Genomic DNA, 6,033 nt, shown 5'->3' on the forward strand with positions numbered 1-6,033 from the left:
TCATTTTTAGTTCTTTTACTTGCCTACTAAGTATGACCACCTTCTTTCTGAATTACTGGAAACTGGCAGGCATATATTGTAGTGTAACTTATTATGAGCTACCTCATTTCCAGCTGAACAGTTTTACTTGATGTACAGTGTCACATCTTACAGCCCAGGGCTGTATTCCCTTCCGTATTGTAGATAATGTATAAATAAAACTATTCTTGCTCTGTTCATCTATTTTCTGTAATTGGTCCTGTGACCCCGCAAAATTAACAGAAACGTAACTGTGGAAGAGAAATAAAAGAAGGAAGCTATTATAACCTTTAATTGTAGAATAAGTCGCCAGGTCAGGGTCTGGGGTCAAGCGTGCCTCTTTCCCCACAGCATCGGAGCCCACCGGCTCTGCCAGCTGCGCAGCTGCCAGGGTTTCTCCGTGCCAGCAGCGATGCTGACCACAGGGACCTGAGAGCACTCCCGTGCCGTGGTGCGTCACGACAGTAGCGTAGAGGACGGAGAAGAGGATCCTTGACCTGCAGTGTCCTGTGGTCAGTGGAGATGCAGTTACTTAAATCCATTGGTCAACATCATCATGAAGGCAAAGGCAAGACCAGTTTATATACCAGCCTTTATAGGCATATCTATGGGCTTCTTCATCACCACTTGCTTATCCAGCATGTAAACCTGGCCTGCTAGCAAATAAGTACCTGTGAAGCCCCATGCTTCTTGTCTCAGCTGAGAGCAAAGTGATTTAGAAGACGCAAGAGCTGTTTTTTTCTTCTTGTGCATCTTTTTCAGCAGCTGATGCTGATCCTTGGAAGAAAAAGCAGTGCTCGTGTACTTGCAAAACGTTCACGGGTTCGCAGAAGGGAGGCTGGCACTGCGCCCCATCCCTCTCCAGAGGTTAAAGTGAAGTGGCTGTTTTATCAGGATATCCTGCCTAGGACATCCTACCTCCGTGTCCGCAGAACACATCTAGTGCTGTATCCAGCCATCTCTGAGCCCTATTCTTAGGTGCGTGTTTACAGCAGGGCTGCTGGGGAAGGAGGTCAGTGGATGTCAGACCATAGCGAGGGTCAGGCTCCCCCCTCGGGGTTCATAACCACGTCCAGTCCTCTGCTCCTTGGCTTTTTGGAGTGCTTTTGCAGAAGATCGCAACCTTCCTGGTCATCAAAGGCTGATGGATTGACAAGCCTCAAGCCTTTTCCTTCAACATATGCTAATCAACCTCTACATTCTTCTTTCAACTGCATGCATATTTTTGTTTAGCATTTCTGCTTTTCTGGCTCATTACCGATACTAAACATGCATTTTACGCTATGCAATGTTATACTTTCAAAGGCAGAAGACACAAAGGAATTTTTAAATAACTGTGAGACTTTATCTAAGGCCTCCAGATAAAGATCATCTTTGCCTTTAGCCTGGTATCCTGTGGGCAGAAGGCCAAATGCATATGATCAGCATCTCTTTAAGCGCTCAGCATTCAGAAATATCTGACAGGATGCACCTGAAGGATGTATGAAAAACAGCAGGCCTTTCAGGAGGAGAGGAGGTCTTATTCACACAAAGCAACTCACCCTTGTGCAGAGACTTGCTAGGGCTTGACCGGAGCCCTCGGCACATGGCCCGTGGGGCTGGGTGAGTCCCTGGTGCCCTGTGGCACACGGTCCCTCTCACCACTGCACAGTGGTCTCTACAGGGGCAGCATTTTTAGGAAGCTTTGGTTTATTTTACAGCAAATAATTGTCGGTCACTCCCTACCTTTTCGGGCTAAGCCCTTGTGTAATCCACAGAGCCAGCATTTTTGGTCAAAATGCACCAGTCATAGCCCCGAAATCTGTTAAATGCAATGAAGGGTTTTCATATTTTTCAGCTGGCTCCTAGCTGTTGAGCTGTTATCCTGCATTTACAGCATATTTTGATTTTTTCTCTGCACAGAGAGCTGGTAATTTCATTTAAGGAAAGCAAATGAAGTTGAGGTACTCGCAAGATCCTGCAGCTCAGAACCTGAGGCTGCGGAAAGGCATTAAATCCCATGGGGTTTCTTTCCAAATATGTTTGCTGTCAAGCATGGGAGGGCCCTTTCTCAAGCAGGAGAGGAATTACCAGACCTCTGATACCGGTTAAGATGGGGTGGCCATTTGCTGGCACTGCAAAGAAACATATTTTCTTTTGCTAACAGGTGAATGGCTCATGTGCTAGGGAAGGAGAATATGTCATGCCGTGGTTTTGCCCAGGGCCATGCCCTCAGGGAACACGCACCGCCGTCGGTGTGGGTGGTTTGGAGACCTCACCGTGTTTCCACCCTGAGCAGTTCCCTTCGGGGCGAGGCTTTACGCAGGGTTGCTCCAGCAGCAGGTGCCAGTGGAGCCCTTCAGATCCATCCTTCACAAACCTGCACGGCTGTACCCAGCCTCTTGACTTGGTTAACGTCTGCCTTTCTAAGGCATCTCTGTTGAAAGACTTTTTTTTGTGTCTGCCCATGAAGGATGAAGATGTCTTCTTTTTATAGCTGGTGAGTTTGGGCAGTGGGACCAGCACAAGAGATAATCCAGGAACAACATCATGAAATTACCTTTCCTCTTGTCAAAATAATAAACATGTTTTATGGTTGCAGGAAAGGGGGTGAATTACAGGAACCGGAGCTGGGCACGTTGTGCCTTTGAAAGTGTGAGAGCGCTGGCAGGCAAAGCCAGCACCTGCAGCCCAGGTCTTGTGTCAGATCCAGCACCTCCCAGCCATGAAGGCAGCAGAAATACTGTCCTCCTTGACAGTAACACTGGATTTGTCTATTCTTCTCTTGAGACACACCGCTGAGGTTTTGGAGGACTTGAACTAAAAGTTTGGAGTTTCACATCTGGGTTTGTGGAGGCCAAACTGATGGTCTTTGACTTTCTACACGCTTTCAGAAAACTACAAGTTTTCCTTGATCTCTTTTTACTTTGAATTGTTTCTCTCTAGGCTAGCTCACCATCGTGACCATCTTGGCTAACTTTCTGTTGTGGTTTAACGGCATTTGGCAACTAAGGACCACATAGCCGATTTAACTCTATCCCAGCCAAAACCAGTATGCTTTCCCACACACCAGAAGAGACCATTAGACAAGCTGCCTAACCTCCTATACATCAAAGTGACCTGTCTTGAAAGGCTGAAAGTGTTGAGCGTGTGACTTTTCCTCACAGGCTGGGGCTGCGGTATGTAAAAGACCATTTTGGGGGGTCTCAGGGAGACAGGAAGACAGGGGAGAGCGCGAGCAGCCGGGGTGCTTGGGGATGCCATCGTGGTGATGGGGAATGTTATCCCTCATGGAGCCACCAAATTCCTTGTTAAGGTTAAGGGTGGGAGAGCCACCATCACTCTTTGGGCATTCAGATGCTGGAGCAGGTATTCCCCTGCCGGGTGCACGTTATAGCTTTCCATACGTAGGGGACAATAGTTACAAATTTCTGCTTTACCAATCTTGTCATAAATGGTGTGAGTGCTTTTTTAAGCCATATAGATTTGGATCTGTAGAATGATTGTTGGATGAGAGAGAGAGAGATGGTTTCTGTGGTCTTGCCTGCATGTGAGGATGATAGCAGCCACTCCTCACCCGGTCGCACCCACCCACAGCACAACTATTTCCATGGAGGACCTTTCTTTCCCCAAAATACCTCTAAATCCAATGTAAGTGTTGTAGTTTAAAAAAAAAACCAACCAACAAACCAAACAAAAAAACCACCAGTCATATTAGAATGGGATGAAAACCTTTCTGTAGACAAGAAAGCAATCCGTTTAAGAATAACAAAAGTTGATGCGCTCCATCACTTGAACTCTGATTCAAGGAGGAGCTGATCCCATTCAGTTTTCTAGGTACAAATGATAAGTATGAAACTCAGCTTATGTTTGCAAAAATGCATTTATTTTTCAAGCATCGGTTTTTGGAAAGAAAAATGTAGGACAAGCTACACAATTACCATAACAATGCCTTCAGCTTGTTTTCACTGGATAAATGGAGAATTCTGTGAGAAAGAAGTCACAGCAAACAGCTCCCACTCACATGCTAGCTGATCAAGGTCCATAAAAATCCTCAAAAGAACCATTGAAACTACAGTCTTCTTCACTGACAATATTATACAGTTTCTAGCTTATGAGAAAACTGCTAAATTGACAAAAATTTCATTATGCATGCTTAACTGTGTACCTGAGCATCAACCTCCGCTCACATTTTTAAGGGGACTACTTGCAGTGTGTGAACATGTATGTATATCATCGGCATAACGAACTGCCAGTTAAATCAGAGAAAACGTTTCCATTGACTTCAGTGGGAGATGGACTGTTTGCCTACTCTGCAGCTTTCTCACCAGAAGCCTGCAAGAATACTCCCTCTGTGAAAGTTACTTCCTTCAGATAGGCGTATTTTGGTATTTTCATTTATCTACATGTAAGATTAAGTTCGTCATACTGTAGTCCATAATCATCTTCTCACAAATGGGAGGAGAACCACAAGAGCTTATTGTATTTAATCAATATGTCTTCGCTGCCTTTTAGAGGAACTCCAGTGTAATGATTATTTAAACCTGGCTATTGTTTGCTTTTTCCCGTTTTATTGTAAAACAGTCAAGTGGGAAAACATAATATGCAGAAAATTTTTGGCTGAGTTAAAATGTAATTAAGTGGAATTGAGTAGTTAGAAATATACTTAGCAAGTGTTTCTGGTATTTCTTCTATTTTTGTAGCAACATGTAAGATGCTGGCACTGGTGCTTACTGAGAATTGTACGTGTTCCTTTTGAAAAAAACACAGGTTTGCAAAGGCAATAAAATCAGTGCCTGTGTTCAGCCAAAAAAATCCCCAGGTATCATGAGGATACCCTTGAAGTTACACAAAGTGGGTGAACTTGAGAGCTGTCACTAATTTAAAATAAGGGGCAAATGGCATCCTTTCTTGTCACTGCTTTTCATATCTTCATAGCTGATGAAGTTACAAAAATGTAAACATTAAGATCATGAGAGGAGCTGGTGGAAAAAATCACAATGAATAATTTACTTAAGAAATTAGCCTATGCTCAATTAGTGAAATCACCTTGGCAAGGACACGTCTCTTTTTAAAAAGTTATGCCAGTTGAACCCATTGAGCAGAGATTTCACAGGACAGATCCATCACAGGTACCTCTGAGGCAAAGAAGCCACTCGCAGAAGAGAGCGAGGACCTCAATGGTACCACCAGCATCATCAAATCCACCTGCACCCATGCCGAGTCCGGCTGCGCCCAGCCCGTGGCGCGTTCACGGTGGTCCTGCCCCTCGGGTTCCAAAGGCAAAGGGCACGTGCTGATGCCCCTCTTGCCCCCAGGGGCAGCTCGGAGGGGAAGAAAGTCACTCAGAGCAAGGGAAGGTCCCATTCTCTGGAGTGTTTGAGGAGCTGTCGGGAGAATTTGTCCTGCAGAGGGTCTTGCACCAGCTGTAGGTGCAAGTTACGGGATGCATCAGCATTAAGGAGCAAACTTAGGGCTGGGTGAGGAGGAAATAATGAACGAGGGTGGGAGGGGGAGTGCGGGAAAGGTGCAGCAGAGGTAAGCGTGGTGACCGGCGGGATGCACTCAGAGCCGGAGCTGTTGTGCTGAAGCAAGCTGCCAATCTTCCCGCGCCTGCAGCCCTGAGTGCAGAGACCAAAACTGCCATTTATTATTACTGGCCATTTTCAGGTTCTTGTATGCGTTGTGTGTTTTCAGCAGAGAAGGCACTTCAGCGGATGTCAGTGTATGGATGTGGGATTGTCTTTGGCTTGATCATAGAGCCATGGAGTTGGGAAAATAGAAGAAAACCTCCTGGGACGTTTCCACCATTTCCTAGCAAAAGCTTTGTCGCTCCCTCCTGTATATTTTCTAGTCCAGCTAGGTCAGGCGTGGGTGGCACAGCAGTAGGTGTAGTCACGCCAGTTGGGTCGCTCATCAGCTCCCAACACATCGGTCTTAAACAGAGTTTTACCTTCTATCGAAAGATTCCCACTGCCACAAAACTCCCCCGAAGAAACTTGCAGGATCTTCCACAACGGAGTTGGTAATCGAATA

Source organism: Fulmarus glacialis, unplaced genomic scaffold (assembly GCF_000690835.1).
Source record: "Fulmarus glacialis isolate BGI_N327 unplaced genomic scaffold, ASM69083v1 scaffold9400, whole genome shotgun sequence".
NCBI classification, from domain to species: domain Eukaryota; kingdom Metazoa; phylum Chordata; class Aves; order Procellariiformes; family Procellariidae; genus Fulmarus; species Fulmarus glacialis.